Source organism: Pseudorca crassidens, chromosome 10 (genome assembly GCF_039906515.1).
Source record: "Pseudorca crassidens isolate mPseCra1 chromosome 10, mPseCra1.hap1, whole genome shotgun sequence".
Lineage (NCBI taxonomy): Eukaryota > Metazoa > Chordata > Mammalia > Artiodactyla > Delphinidae > Pseudorca > Pseudorca crassidens.
In genome coordinates this window covers 41,437,237-41,453,513 of record NC_090305.1, presented here as the reverse complement: position 1 = coordinate 41,453,513, position 16,277 = coordinate 41,437,237, and the positions used below count along the sequence as shown (strand labels likewise).

General features: G+C 40.7%; 1 pseudogene; it reads left to right on the top strand.

Annotated features, from left to right (window-relative positions):
• Positions 1 to 59: 59 nt before the first annotated feature.
• LOC137232148 (DLA class II histocompatibility antigen, DR-1 beta chain-like) lies at positions 60 to 10,653 on the top strand (annotated as a pseudogene).
• The last annotated feature ends 5,624 nt before the right edge of the window (positions 10,654 to 16,277 follow it).

Here is a 16,277-nt window from a genome sequence, read left to right as displayed (position 1 = left end):
ATGAGTTCCTTGGTTGGTAATGTTTGAGATGTGGGTTGGAGGAGGGTCCTAGTCCTCACTGAGATTTGTCTGCTCCCCTGCACCCTGTCTTCTTCTCTTCTTCTGCATGGTGTGCCTTTGGTTCCCCGCAGGCTCCTGGACAGTAATACTGACAGTGATACTGATGGTGCTGAGCCCGCTCCTGGCTTGGGCTGGAGAGGTAAGCGCACACCTTTGATGGTGAGCTATTTTGGGGTGTGGGGGAAGGGAGGGAGTTAGCTTTGTCTGGGTCCAGGCCATGTCACTTAAAACACCGACATCTTCTTCAGTGACTACTTACCTTTATCACATGGATCCTCAATTCCTTCCACAAACAAAAGGAGCCTGGATACTTGCCCTCTTTATAAGACCAGCATAAGGTGCCTTCGTATATATACATATAGGCTATTTCTTGTCAACTCTCTTCTAATAAAACCTCTCCAGCCTTATATCCCATTCCCTCGGGGTTTTGAGAGGATTTAGAAATGCTTTCAAAAATGATCTAAAATGATTATTAATGATTTCAAAACAATTCCCATCCGTGGTTCCCTTTATTCTGTTGAGTTATGCCAGAAAATGGGAATAATCCTCTGAAAATTTTATGGGGACTCAAAAGGAATTAGAAAGATCTCTCCTAGAAGATCCTGTGTTATGTCCATGGGATCTGTGATGCGGCTACCTCTCACTAATACGTGAGGATGTATCAAGAGACCTCACCATTGTCTCCTTTTCTTTTCTTTTTTTTAAGTTGAAGTATAGTTGATTTACAATATCAAGTTAGTTTCAGGTATACAGCACAGCACTTCAGTTATATATATATATTATACATATATATATTCTTTTACAGATTTTTTTCCCTTATAGGTTATTACAAAATATTGAGTAGAGTTCCCTGTGCTGTACAGTAAGTCCTTGTTGGTTATCTATTGTCTCCTTTTCTTTCTCCCTAAACCCCACTGTTCATAAGGCCTGTATACCTGTACTGGAGGTACTCTGACAAAAGCTGGGGTTAGTTTTCTCCCTATTTCTCCTGCGTAAAGCACTCTGGACCTGAAGCAGGGATCCTTAGTACTAAGAATGACCCTGTAGTTAAGGAGCATCTAAGGGGCATTCTGTGATGCCTTAAAGAACTCATAAGAACTGAAAACCTGACACAGGTTAATTCTTATTAGTGCTTATTCTATTTTGAACCTTTCTATCCTATCAGTTTCTCCTATATCTCCTCTTTCTGTGGCCTGAACCCACAAGAAGAGATTCAACTAGTATAGAATAAATTATGAAATTATATTTTTATAAACTCCAAATAGTCAAATATCAGCAATTTCATATGGTTCAAACCATACACCCTGAGCAGGATACAGAGCATGTGAAGGCTGTTTCCATCCCATAGGGCTGAAAGCCAGTAAGGAAATCAAGGGAACTCATTGACCTCTTGGAGTCTTGGGCCCAAATTTCATAGGTTCATTCATCATGCCATCTATTTTCCATAATTAGCCGTCTTCGGTTACCTCTCCTTCCAGTTTTTCCCTATTCTTTCCCCTACTATGTCATCACTGTTACTAAAAATCCCCGGTTTGCACAAACCCTCAGCAACTATAACAGACGCATTGGATGAAATGAAACTTCATGAAATGTTCCCTATCTCTTAAAAATCACCTTTTCCTTACCTGTGAATGTTTCTTCCAAGTAGTAAGAGGAGAAAGAGGAAGTTAGTCTGAATTTCTCACAGGAAAGTAGAAGAGACATAAGGTGTCATGATTACAAAAGTGTGTTGGAACTGGAGCCCCTTCTTGCTTTACCAGGAGCCCCACAAAGATCAATTCCCAAAACTATGGCTTTATTCATTTAGATGACAAATACTTCTTTGAGCAACTATTATATACTGGGCTCTGTCCTAGGCACAGAGGATTCTATTTGAATAACAGAAAAAAAAGTCCCCTATGATCATGGAAGCTACCTAATGACAAGAGAGAAAGACAACAACCCAATAACCATTGAACCAAGAAGAACATTTCAAACAGCAATAAATGCTCTGAAAAAAAATATAAGGGTTAAGGGACTGAGAAAATTGTATTCACCTGACTTCAGTGCAAGTGTCTACAGGGGTCTTCCTGTGACATTCAATTGAGACATAAATGATGAGAATAAGCCAGACATGGGAAGGATCTAAGGGACAAATGCTCCAGGGAGAGGAACCAGGGGAAAGGTCAAAGTGTGGGAAGATGTTTGCTGTGTTTAAGGGATGGAAAGAAGGTTAGAGGAGCTGAAGCAGAGAAAGCAAGTTGGGGAGTGGAATAAGATGAGGTTAGAGAGAAAGTCAGGAGTCAAATCATGTTAGGCCCTGATGGCCATAGTGAGAAATTTGACTTTTATTTACAGAGCTGTGTGAAGCTACTAAGGGGTTACAAGGAGAGTCCATTTATATTTATTTTAAAAACTAATTCTAGCTACCACATGGAGATTGGATTGCAGGGGTTCCAAGTGAAGTTACAGAGACCAGTTAGGGGACAGTAGAAGGGTTCTCCAGGGAAGATGTGCCTGTGACTTCATTTAGTGTAGTAGCGATGAAGTGAACAGATTTGGGATAGATTGTTGAGTGACTTGTTAATGAATTAAATGGTGGGAGTTGGAAGATAGAAAATCAAAAGCTTATCCCTCAGGATTTTGTCTTGCATGATAACTAGGTGGATGGTGGCGCTGTTTATTGAGATAGGGAGGACTATGGACCAGTACATCTCCTTAGACTGGATCCAAAAGTCACCTAATTAATATAAAAGACTCATTTATTGATTTTACCCCTTAGGAAATTTCCAGGGTTTTAGGAGACCTGTGGCAGAAACGGGGATGAAGAACAAATACATGTTTCTTATCATAAATCACAATATCACAGTGACTAATTGCCAAGGCAAAGAAATCAGTCAACTTTGGTTGGACTGAACAAATTTATTTTATTGGAAAAAACAGCTCTTCACTGGGACCGGCTTCCCAAAAAACATATTTCATGTAGGACCAAGATTTTCAACAGAAATAATATTGGCAAATTTTTCTATGTCACTCTCAGCTGCTCCATACTTGAGAGTGGTTTCTCCAGGACAGTTTTTTCATATGATTTACACCCATGGTTCTCACCCAACGACAGCTCAGCACTCTTTCTCCCCGTTCCTTCACCCGCCGCAGAACACTGGCTCCAGATAGCGCCATTTTTAGTTGTCACACAGGGGGTTTCTTTTGACAACTAGTGGGTAGAGGCCAGGAAAGCTGATAGACAGGCTACTATGCACAGAACAGCTCCCTCTCCCCAGCCACAAAGAACCACCTGGTCCAAAATGTCTATAGTGCTGAGGTTGAAAACACCGCTTTATATACACTATGCTGCTTCTAGAAATTCTAGACTTACACTCTCTACACACATTCACCTTCCAGTTCAACTCTTCATGGTTTTATGTAGCTTGTTTCATTACCCCCAAAACTAGACAGTTGAACAAATTCATTACTTTCTTGTTGAATCCATTCAATCAAAGCAAGTTCAAGATCTTCATTTTTATTTTTTGCCTTACGCCATGTTTTTCAAAATGTCACGAGTTCTTGGTCATCACATCTCTATTTGATTTCAACAACTTGTCTTTTTAAGTCATAAATAGTGGTGGCTGTTACAATATTTTTCAGTAAAATGCCTCAAATTTCTGCAGCAATGCTACTTTCCACACTATTGATGATATCAGAAACTTCCATTTATTCTTCTTACCTTTAACCACAGGGTTATTCTTTAACTCTTTTTGACATTTTCACAGTTCAACTAAATCTAAAGACAAAAATATTTTCATTTTTGAAAGAAACAAAAACATTCATTTGAAAACATACATGCAACCCAATGTTCACTGCAGCATTATTTACAAATATCCAAGATGCAGAAGCAACCTAAGTGTCCATCAACAAATGAATGGGTAAAGATGTGGTTTGTGTATATATATATATATATATATATATACACACACACACACACACACACACACACACATACACACACACACAGTGGACTATTACTCAGCCATAAAAAAGAATGAAATTCTGCCATTTGCAACAATGTGGATGGACCTACAGAGTATTATGGTTAGTGGAATAAGTCAGACAGAGAAAGTCAAATACTCTGTGTTATCACTTATAAGTGGAATCTAAAAAATAAAACAAATGTATATGACAAAACAGAAACAGACTCACAAAGAGTGAACTAGTGGCTACAAGTGTGGAAATGGAAGGGGAGAAGGGCAAGATAAAGGTATGGGATTAAGAGATACAAACTACTGTGAGTAAAATAAATAAGCAACAAGATATACTGTACAACACAGGGAAATATAACCATTATTTTGTAATAACTTTAAACGGAGTATAACTTTTAACAATATTGAATCATTATGTTGTACACTTGGAACTAACATAATGTTAATGATACTGTAATTTAATACCAAAAAATCAAAAATACGTGCATTCATATGATATATATGTGTATATTTATGTCTATGTGTATCTTTACACACAGTGAAGCTACAGAGCCATATGTAACCAATAGGAGCTCTGAGACACATTTGACCCCTTCCCTCAGCAGGTCAGATTTGCCAAATGAATTTTAGCAGCAAATTTTTAGAAAATCTGATTTTCTGAGCTATCCAGATTTGGAAATGCAGAAAAGGAATTGTGGACCTGTATTGGGGTTATGGTTTTAATCTCCTAAAACTCTTCAATAGTTCTCATTACGTTTAGCATAAAGTCAAAACCCTAATGTCACCTACAAGGAATTTAAGTGCCTGGTTCCATGTGATTTTTCCAGTCTAATCTTTTCCCCTCCTTCCTCTCACTCTCTGTGCTTCAGTGAACTTTCTAGAGGAAGTTCATCAATTCTTTCAGCTTTTCCACACAGTATTACCATTACCTAAAATGTGTCTCTTTTTCCCCTAAACACACACACACACACACACACACACACACACACACTTCCTCTAGCTCACATCCACGTAACCTTTTATGTTACCACTTAAAGTGGTCTTCAGAGACCACGTCTCTGGCACCCTAACCTAATTTAGGTCATCCTATCATTCTCTGCTATAGAACGCCACACTTTTATCCTGACTTTTCTCACTTCTGTATAAATTCTTTCCTGTTTGGCTTTTGTCCATCACTTTCACTAAATTTTAAGCTCCACAAGTAGAGGGGAGACGGCTGTGTTCCCTTCCTTGGAGTCCCAAGGGACAGCGAAATTTGGACACAAGCACAGCCCTAACCAAGTACTTACAGAATGAAGGAGGCTCCTAAGAGGAGATGGTGATGGGGCAAATCCCAGTCCAGTTCACACTTGGAGATGTCCAGGCGAGCATGGAAGCCAAGTGGAGCCCGAATGGCTCAGGAGCAGAGGGGTCTCTTCCGCCCAGCACGTCCTTCCTCCACCGCTGGCAGGTGGAAGATGAACCCGTGGGGTGCCGGTAGAGCCTCCGAGGGAGTCCTAGCGCCCCCCGCCTGCGCTCGGGCGCCTGTCATCGGTGGGCGTCACCGCCAGTCTCTTCCCATGCGCGCGGGTGACAACATCATTTCTGTCCCCACAGCACTTTTCATGGTGCAGGTAAAGTCCGAGTGTCATTTCTCCAACAGCACGCGCGGCAGGTGCACTTCCTGGACAGGTACCTCTATAACCGGGAGGAGCTGATGCGCTTCGACAGCCACGTGGGGGAGGACCCGGCGGTGAGCGAGCTGGAGCGGCCGGCCGCGGAGCTCTGGAACCGCCAGAAGGATGCCCTGCAGCGGGCGCGGGCCGCCGTGCACACCTTCTGCAGGATCAACTACAAGTTCTTGGAGAGAAGCAGCGTGCGGCGGCGAGGTCGTGGGGGGTCGGGGGGCGGTGACAGAGACAGAGAGACACAGAGACAGAGGGACTGAGTCCAGGGTGAGTGTGTAGGATTGTGGACAAGTGCAAGTTACGAGGGTACACGTGAGAGCCTTCTGTGGGAAAACTAAAGTGAGATTTTGTCGACGTGTGCTGGTGAGAGGGGAGAGAGTGTATGTATGGTGGGGGGAGTGGGCCTGGGGTCTGAGAGGACCGGGAGGGAGGGGGGTATGGGGAGAGGGATGCAGGAGCGAGGGCTCCAGGCAGCCTCAGCTGCCGCCCTGGGAGAGTCTGGGGGAGGGGAGACGAAGGAAAAGGCTGACTGGGGTGGGTGGTCAGAGATGCGGGAAGGAACCTCCAGGTGTCTCTGCTTGGGGGAGGGTAGGGGAGGAGAGGTGAGGAATGTAAGAGGTTTAGGAGAACGTGAGAGGAGCCCCAGTCTGCTCTGGTCACACACCCTCTTACTCCTGAAACCCCTGAAATAAATGTGCCGGCGTGGCGTCTGTGTGCAGGCGCGTTTCTTTGAGAATGAAATTTGTGAGGGAGACTAATCTCTAGGGGTGCAACGGAGAAGAACCTTCCACTCACCTCCGACCTTTCTGAGGCTACTTTTAGGTCTAAATTTCCAACTACTCTTTTGTTTTCTTAGTGTGTATATTTTTACATATTTGAAATTATTGTGAAGCTAGCTTTTCAGATATAATTTTGTTACTTAATAATACCATACTGATGTTACTATTTTTATAATGCTAATAGTACTTAGGTAGTTGTGTTTTCCCTTTGTATGGCTGTAAGCAATTTACCTCACATTCCCCATTGTTAGATTTTATTTTCCATATTGCCACTTAGTTAGAAATTTATATCTTATTATTTTTAACTTACATTTCTTTTATTTCTAAAATTCTTCTTTTTTCCTCCCCAATTTTAATGACTGCCCAAAGCATTATCTATTAATCTGTTGCCACTAGGGTCCTAGTGTTTTTCTCAGTAATTTTATGGGTTGTCTATGCAGTAAGATTATTAACACTTTGCTGATACTTGATTCAACATTTTCTCCAGTTTGTGGTTTCTATTAGATTCTGTTCAGTATTTTCCATGTTGAGAATTTAACGTTTTTTACTTACTGAAATAGAAACTGAAAAATTGTGACTAATGATTTACCATCGATCTTAAATCTGCTATTTTGTGGTACTGTACAAATGTGTCCCCCATTTCTCCTTTCTTTTTTTTTTTAAATTAATTAATTTATTTATTTATTTTATTTTGACTGTGCTGGGTCTAGTTGCCACACGACGGCTTCTCTAGTTGTGGCACGCAGGCTTAGTTGCGGTATGTGGGATCTTAGTTCCCCAACCAGGGATCAAACCCAGGCCCTGAGCATTGGGAGGGCGGAGTCTTAACCGCTGGACCTCCAAGGAAGTCCCTCTCCTTTCTTTTAAAATAATTGTATTTATTGAGGGCCTGAGAGTGCTAGAGGCTGTCTCAGACGTGAAGAGTCCCAGACCCTGCCCTGATCTCAAATGTCAGTTTAGAAGGAAAGAGAATTCTAAAATGATAACAACTGAAAAACTAGATGTGGCTTTTTTGGGGAAAAAAAAAAAAAGAGCAAGAGAGAGAGGGAGATCCATCAGCTGAGTATAAAACAATAAAAACTTTTTAAATGATTAACTTTCCTTGTTCCTTTTCCTCTGCAGGACTCATGCTTTCCTTGAGACACAACTCATAGAGTTAGAGAATGACCTCTGTCTATTTCTGCTTCTCAGGGGAAGAACCATTTCTGTGCTGTTCTAAGATGTGAGTCCATTGAGGCAGTGTAACCAGGATTTCACACTCTACATCTCTATCTACCCCACTACTGTTCCCTAATTTACCCTTAAGCTGTGAATCACACTTTCTTTCACAGTAAAAACATTCAATAAGTAACTGACATATACTGAAGGCTAAGTTCTGGCCATTTCTTTTTTTTCTTTTTTGGCCCTCCCTGTGCGGCTTGTGGGACTTTACTTCCCTGACCAGGGACTGAACCTGGGCCTTCAGCAGTGAAAGTGCAGAGTCCTAACCACTGGACTGCCAGGGAATTCCCCCAACCATTTCCTTACATAGTTTAAGTCCATTAACTCTTTTTTTTAATATGATGATCAATATTTTTTTATTGAATTATAGTTGATTTACAATGTTGTGTTAATCTCTGCTGTACAGCAAAGTGATTCAGTTATACATATATACATCCTTTTTAAAATATTCTTTTCCATTATGGTTTATCATAGGATATTGAATATAGTTCTCTGGGCTATACAGTAGGACCTTGTTGTTTATCCATTCCATATACAGTATAATAGCTTACATCTGCTAACCCCAGCCTCCCACTCCATCCCTCCCCCAGCCCCGCCCTCCTTGGCAACCACAAGTCTGTTCTCTATGTTCGTGAGTCTGTTTCTCTTTTGTAGATAAGTTCATTTGTGTCATATTTTAGATTTCACATATAAGTGATATCATACGGTATTTGTCTTTCTCTTTCTGACTTACTTCACTTAGTATGATCATCTCTAGGTCCATCCATGTTGCTGCAAATGGCATTACTTCATTGTTTTTTATGGCTGAGTAGTATTCCATTGTATATATGACTCATTTAACTTGAAGAGGTAAATTCATATCATTATCCTCCTTTAGAGGAGAGAAAACTGAGGCACAGAGGGATTTAAAAACTCTCCCAGGATTAACCAGTTAGAAGTAAAGCCTGGATTTGAACATAGGCAGCCTAGTTACAGAAGTCACCCTTTTATTGAATGCACCCTGTGTCTTGCAAAATTTGTAAACACTTCAACAATAGGTAACTGTTTCAAATTATGAAAAGAAACCCCACAATTTTGCTCAACATCTCTCAACTCTAATAGGCCCTGTTATAGGGGTTAAATTCAAGACCCATGACACTGACTTCTCCTAAGCCACATGGCAGTCTGGTCTGCCCAAGGCTACATCTGGTCAGGAGACTTACTGTCTCCCTCACTATTCCCTCTACATTTTCTCTCCTACTGGAGCCTACAGTGACTGTGTATCCTGCAAAGACCCAGCCCCTGTGGCACCACAGCCTCCTGGTCTGCTCTGTGAATGGTTTCTATCCAGGCCACACTGAAGTCAGGTGCTTCCAGAATGGCCAGGAAGAGGAGGCGGGGGGTGGTCTCCACAGGCCTGATCCCTAATGGAGACTGGACCTTCCAGACCATGGTGATGCTTGAAATAGTTCCTCAGAGTGGAGAGGTCTACACCTGCCACGTGGAGCACCCCAGCTGGACGAGCCCTGTCACAGTGGAATGGAGTGAGAAGCTTTCTGACCTCGAAAATTCCTTACCCATCAGGGAGGAGACTTGCTTACCCCCGAGTGTCAGGTTTCTCTTCTCCCCACAGCATATGTGCATTTTCTCCATGTTCTTCTCTCCTTCAGCTTAGGTTATTGGGGCTGCCCTGTGATATCCTGTGATAGAAATCCCCTGATTGTTTACAGACATCCCGTGATGGTTTCTACAAATACCTATACTCCCTGGGGAGGCAGTTCTGCCTGACAAGCAGAATAGAGGATGTCCCTGTTTTGAGCCTCCCATGACATCACAGGTCGTGGTCACCCCTTGGCCCTGGGCACCAGTCCCCTGCGTCGGGCTGGGCTCGTGCTTCTGACACTCCTGCTCTGAGTTGTTATTGTGACTGAGAAGGGGCACATCCTCTACAGGGATGTTCCTGTCCTGAGGGGAGTTCAATCTCAACCAGTCCCAGGCTCCTCGTCCATCAGATGTTGAAGACGTGTGGCCTTATGCCAGGGCTGTGATATTTAAGCGATTCACTGCCTGAACCTTGTAGCCATTCCTTTTCTAGGAATGGCCAATTATTCTAGTTCTTTCATATCAGGCTTCTCCCCCCAGTCAAAGCTCTCAGAGTCTCAGAGAAGTTGGATTCAGGGTAAAAATCACCCAAACTAGCTTCTTTTCTCAGGGACACGGTATGAACCTTCACGAGGCAAGATGCTGAGTAGAATCCGGGCCTGTGTTATGGGTCTGCTCCTCCTTGGGGTGGGGCTGCTCTTAATCAGGAATTAAAATGGTAAGGAAGCTGTTAGCAGCTGAGATGCCCCGCAGGTTTCTTGGAGGAAGAAATATGGCTTTGCTCAGTGAGTTCTCTGAATATCAATGACCCTATCCTACAGGGTCATCATACAGGGTCATCGATATTCAGAGAACACATCAAGCAACATTTACCTAGTCAATCTCAAATTTCCTGGAAATCCAGAAATCAACAGTCCACGGTTATTTATGAGTGAAATATAAGAGGTGATGGCCTGTACAGATAAGAGAAGGGTTATCATGCATGGAGATCTCAGATGGAGATCCTGGGGCAAATGCAGGAAGAGACGCTAAGCCTGATGAAATGATGCTGGATTTGCGTGACGGAAGCTTCCTAGGTCACGTGCTCTCAGGGTCTGCTCTCCTCTCCACCCTGGCATCAGGTGATATGGATGGTGATGTAGAGAAATCTCAGGTGAGAGGAGGGAGTCAGGGGCTGGGGACATTGTATCCGGGAACAGACTTGCCTCCGTATCTTTTAAGTATACATCCTCCCTTCCCTTTCCTAGGATACTCTGGACTTCAGCCAACAGGTAATGCCCCTTCAGCCTCTTTTAGAGATGGATTTGGTCTCCTAGAAATGGTGGTGGAGATGACAAGACAGGAGACAGACAAAATGAGAAAGACTTTGAATTCTGATTAGGTGGTTTGCAATAAAGCTTTGCACCAGCTAGTAAGAGAACAGACTTGTGTTTGCCAAGGGGGAGGAGGTGGGGGAGGGATGGATTGGGAGTTTGGGGTTAGCAGATGCAAACTATTACATACAGGATGGATAAACAACAAGGTCCTAATATAGTGCAGGGAACTATATCTAATCTCCTGTGATGAACCATAATGGAAAAGAATATAAAAAAGAATGTCTATATGTGTATAACTGAGTCCCTTTGCTGTACAGCAGAGATTGGCACAGCACTGTAAATCAACTCTACTTCAATAAAAAAAAATTTTAAAAACAAAGAAGAACCTTCTGTCCCAGCTTCTTCACAGCACGAAAAGTTTTCCTGCTTAGCACTCATTCTTCACAACAAGAGTACTTTCTCAGGATCTGGTTTGCTCAGGATCTGGTTGAATGACCCTGCAGGAAATGTCCTGGATGGCTTCCTCAGCCCCTAACCTGGACCTGGAAGTTCCCAGTGTTGATTCCAGTACCTTATTTCATTCTTTCCTGATCCTCTTTGCTTTCTACCCTTGCTGCCTCCTTTGGCCCTCATTTCCTTATATTTATTTTCTGAAATACACAGGGAGTGAATCTTCTGCTTCATACAGCATCAAGGACAAGAAATAGAAGGAAAAGAGAAAGGGAGAGTTGCATCACAAAACAAAGATCGTTTTCATTTACACTCCGGAATTTTGGACACATGTGATCTGGAAGGTTTCCTTGCTTCCTTCCCCGTTTTATCTCGGGGGTTTTCTGCATTCTGTATTTAGGCGTGTTGCCCTGAGCTAGGAGAAAGCCCTTACTGAACCCACTTCCTGGTCTCCTACATCTTTGCATTCTCAAAGACAAACACACAAGTCCCTTCACACCATGGGATACAGAAAGGGGACAACAAATACAAGACATGCAGGTAACTTGTAAGCATATGATGCCTTCAATCACATTCTTTTGTCTCTTTTCCCTGATTTTTTAAAAAGAAAATATCTAAACCTGGGTACTTCTAGAACTTCCCTTTTATTATTAAGGGTAGACTTCAACACCTCAATTTTTTTTTCTATCTCTTGAATAAAAATCAGTGGCATGCTGACTCTGACTTGGGATGTGCTCTTTTCAGAAAGCTATCAGGACAAAAGCCACTGTAGTGGAAAAGATGTATTTCTGAGGCCCCCCACCAGATAGTGTGACAAACTGTCTGTCATGAGAGAATCTTGTGTGGACCTTACCTTAGCAGAAAACAGAAAATGCTGGGAAACAAAAGGGAACGCATGAATACACTGATATAAACGATGAAGTACCCTGCAGCTAGAAAAAAATGAGAAGCTCTCTGTACCCTGCTATGGAATAATCTCCAAAATATATTTGGAGCAAGGTACAGGAGAGTATGTGTAGTATACAACATTTTGCTTAATAAATTAGAGGAGGAGAATAAGACTATCTAGCTATACCCATTCTATTCCATTATATTCTACTCACATGTGTATATAGAAACAATGGAAGGTTTGTAAAAGTGGTTGCCTAAATGACAATGAGAAAATATGTTGTAACGGACAGATTTGAAAGCTTGACTTGTCTGAATATCATATTTAATCATTTTAAATTGAAGAACATTCAAATATTTTATGTAATCAAAATTTTATTTTTTTATATCACTAAACACTAAATATAGTGTGCACCAGTAAATTAATTAATTGATTAATTTATTCGGCAAACACATATTAAAAACCCCTTTTATATTAGGTACAACTTTATTTTTTTTTTCTTATTAGTCATCCATTTTATACACATCAGTGTATACATGTCAATCTCAATTGCCCAATTCATCACACCCCCACCCCCACCCCCCACCGCTTTCCCCCCTTGGTGTCCATATGTCTTTTCTCTACATCTGTGTCTCAATTTCTGCTCTGCAAACCAGTTCATCTGTACCATTTTCTAGGTTCCATATATATGCATTAATATACGATATTTGTTTTTCTCTTTCTGACTTACTTCATTCTGTATGATAGTCTCTAGATCCATCCATATCTCTACAAATGACCCAATTTCATTCCTTTTCATGGCTGACTAATATTCCATTGTATATATGTACCACATCTTCTTTATCCATTCATTTGTTGATGGGCGTTTAGGTTGCTCCCATGACCTGGCTATTGTAAATAGTACTGCAATGAACATTGGGGTGCATGTTTCTTTTTGAATTATGGTTTCCTCTGGGTATATGCCCAGTAGTGGGATTGCTGGGTCATATGGTAATTCTATTTTTAGTTCTTTAAGGAACCTCCATACTGTTCTCCATAGTGGCTGTATCAATTTACATTCCCACCAACAGTGCAAGAGGGATCCCTTTTCTCCACACCCTCTCCAGCGTTTGTTGTTTGTAGATTTTCTGATGATGCCCATTCTAACTGGTGTGGGATGATACCACATTGTAGTTTTGATTTGCATTTCTCTAATAATTAGTGATGTTGAGCAGCTTTTCATGTGCTTCTTGGCCATCTGTATGTCTTCTTTGGAGAAATGTCTATTTAGGTCTTCTGCCCATTTTTGGATTGGCTTGTTTTTTTTTTTTTTTAATATTGAACTGCATGATCTGTTTATATATTTTGGAGATTAATCCTTTGTCCAATGATTCATTTACAAATATTTTCTCCCATTCTGAGGGTTGTCTTTTCATCTTGTTTATGGTTTCCTTTGCTGTGCAAAAGCTTTCAAGTTTCATTAGGTCCACTTGTTTATTTTTGTTTTTATTTCCATTACTCTAAGAAGTGGATCAAAAAATATGTTGCTGTGATTTATGTCAAAGAGTATTCTTCCTATGTTTTCCTCTAAGAGTTTTATAGTGCCTGGTCTTACATTTAGGTCTTTAATCCATTTTGAGTTTATTTTTGTGTATGGTGTTAGGGAGTGTTCTAATTTCATTCTTTTACATGTAGCAGTCCAGTTTTCCCAGCACCACTTATTGAAGAGGCTGTCTTTTCTCCATTGTATATCCTTGCCTCCTTTGTCATAGATTAGTTGACCATAGGTGCATGGGTTTACCTCTGGGTTTTCTATCTTGTTCCATTGATCTTTGTTTCTGTTTTTGTGCCAGTACCATATTGTCTTGATTACTGTAGCTTTGTAGTATAGTCTGAAATCAGGGAGTCTGAGTCCTCCAGCTCCGTTTTTTTCCCTCAAGACTGCTTTGGCTCTTTGGGGTCTTTTGTGTCTCCATACAAATTTTAAGATTTTTTGTTCTAGTTCTGTAAAAAATGCCATTGGTAATTTGAAAGAGATTGCATTGAATCTGTAGATTGCTTTGGGTAGTATAGCCATTTTCACAATATTGATTCTTCCAATCCAAGAACATGGTATATCTCTCCATCTGTTGGCATCATCTTTAATTTCTTTCATCAGTGTCTTATAATTTTCTGCATGCAGGTCTTTTGTCTCCCTATGTAGGTTTATTCCTAGGTATTTTATTCTTTTTGTTGCAATGGTCAATGGGATTGGTAAATGGTAAATTTAATCCAAAAGATTAAAAAGGAGTTACATAAACTGAAAACAGACGATAAGAATGGAAACAAACTTGACAAAAAGTATGTGATTAGAAACAAGCTAGAAAAGTAAATCAAAGAAATATTCTACCCTTGTATAAAACATTGTGCAACTATTAAATCATTATATAATTCTAAATTCCATAGACTTTGGGAATATAAGTAAATTATTATACTAGAAGTAATTATAAGTAATATAGATTATATAAAGTTGTTGGACAAGTCTCAGAGAAAGAAATTGGTTGAGAAAATAGAGGATTCTGCTATTTTGTTCCATTTGAAGAGTCAGTGTCAAATAGAAAGAAATCCTAAATGTAAGTGATTGATTTAGAAGTTTATTTCAAAGTAATAATCATTTGAGCACAATTCCTCTAGTGTCAGAGACTATTATTCTATTTTTAAGCAAATTCAGTCTATTTTTTGAACATCTTAGTTGCATTGTATATTATTTACACTAAATAAGTCCTCATGCTATAAGAATTTAATAAGGAGATAGTCATGTCTGCAATAGACATACAGTTGAGATAAGTTTTATTTGATCCCAAAGTTGCAGCTTTACTCTTGCTTTGTTATCTGAGATGAAGAAATGATTCCTCTCATTTTATTTGAAACCTGGTGTGAAATTATAAGGTTGAATTAAAATGTATGGCATGACTATTTCAATGAAGACACTTTCTGCTGCTAGTAGTAGAGAAAACCCAATCAATTTGGCTTTGATTTGTTTTTTACTTATTTTATATAGCAGATGTGCCCCAGGTAGGGCACCTCCAGAGCTGATCAATGTAGCTGTCCAATAGCTAAATATATCCATCACCTCCAAAAATTTCCCTGTGTTCCCCACCTTTATTGTCATAAGAATCCTTTCCATGAGACTTATCATCTTAACAAATTTTTAATTACACAAGAGGCAACTTAATTTTTCCCAGAGTGTGATATTAGGTTTCATAAAATGAAATCTATATTTGGTCTTCTTCCCCATTCCTGGCACAGTTCTCCTAAAACGCTTGGAATTTCCAAAGTGATGAGAGCCACAAAGGTGTCTCGTTATATTAATGAGGTGACAGTTGGACCCCACTTAGGGGTGGGGGCTGGTTGTGGGGAGAACCAACCCTGTGATCAGACCCACTCCCTGACCTCTGGGAAAGAGAAAGTACTTGGAGGTTGAAACAACAGCCAATGGCAACTCAGGGGACCCCAGACACAGCAGAAGAGCCCCCATCTCAGAGCCTCAGGTGGCAACACCAGCAACACGGGCAGCAGCAAAGCACCAATGACTCCAGAGGCACAAGAAGTGACAGTGAGAGCACCTTGCAACACCTCTGACAGAAGAACTCAAATATAACCAGAGGCAGCTCAGGTAAGAGAAACCAAAACCGTGTGCTCTAGTGCCACCTACTGGAAAACAAAAGAAAAGCCTCTAACTTCTAAACCCACGATTCATCAGAATAGAAGTGTGCTCGCTACTTCAAATGTGCTGGCAGAGGACAACTCATCAAGCACCATGAAGAACCACAGCAATAGTGTACCACAAAAGTAAATAATTCTCCAGAAAACAATCATAAGGTCATGAGGTATGGTGCTCTAACTGACAGAGAATTCAAAACAACTGTCAGGAAGAAACTCAACGAGCAACGAAACTCACAAAGGCAGAACAGAAGGAATAATTTCCCAAAGAGATTGAAACCCTAAAAAAAAAAAAAAAAAAAAAAGAACCAAATAGAAATTCTGGAGCTAAAGAACTAATAAACGAGATGAAGACTTCTTGAGAAAGCACTGGAAATAGAGCAGACCGTATGGAAGAGAGAATTTGTGAGCTCAAAGATAGAAATGTAGAAATGATACTAGTAGAAGAGAAAGATCTTTTTATTTATTTTTTTAACATCTTGATTGGAGTATAATTGCTTTACAATGGTGTGTTAGTTTCTGCTTTATAACAAAGTGAATCAGCTATACATACATATATCCCCATATCTCCTCCCTCTTGCGTCTCCCTCCCACCCTCCCTATTCCACCCCTCTAGGTGGTCACAAAGCATCAAGATCTCCCTGTTGCTATGTGGCTGCTTCCCACTAGCTATCTAT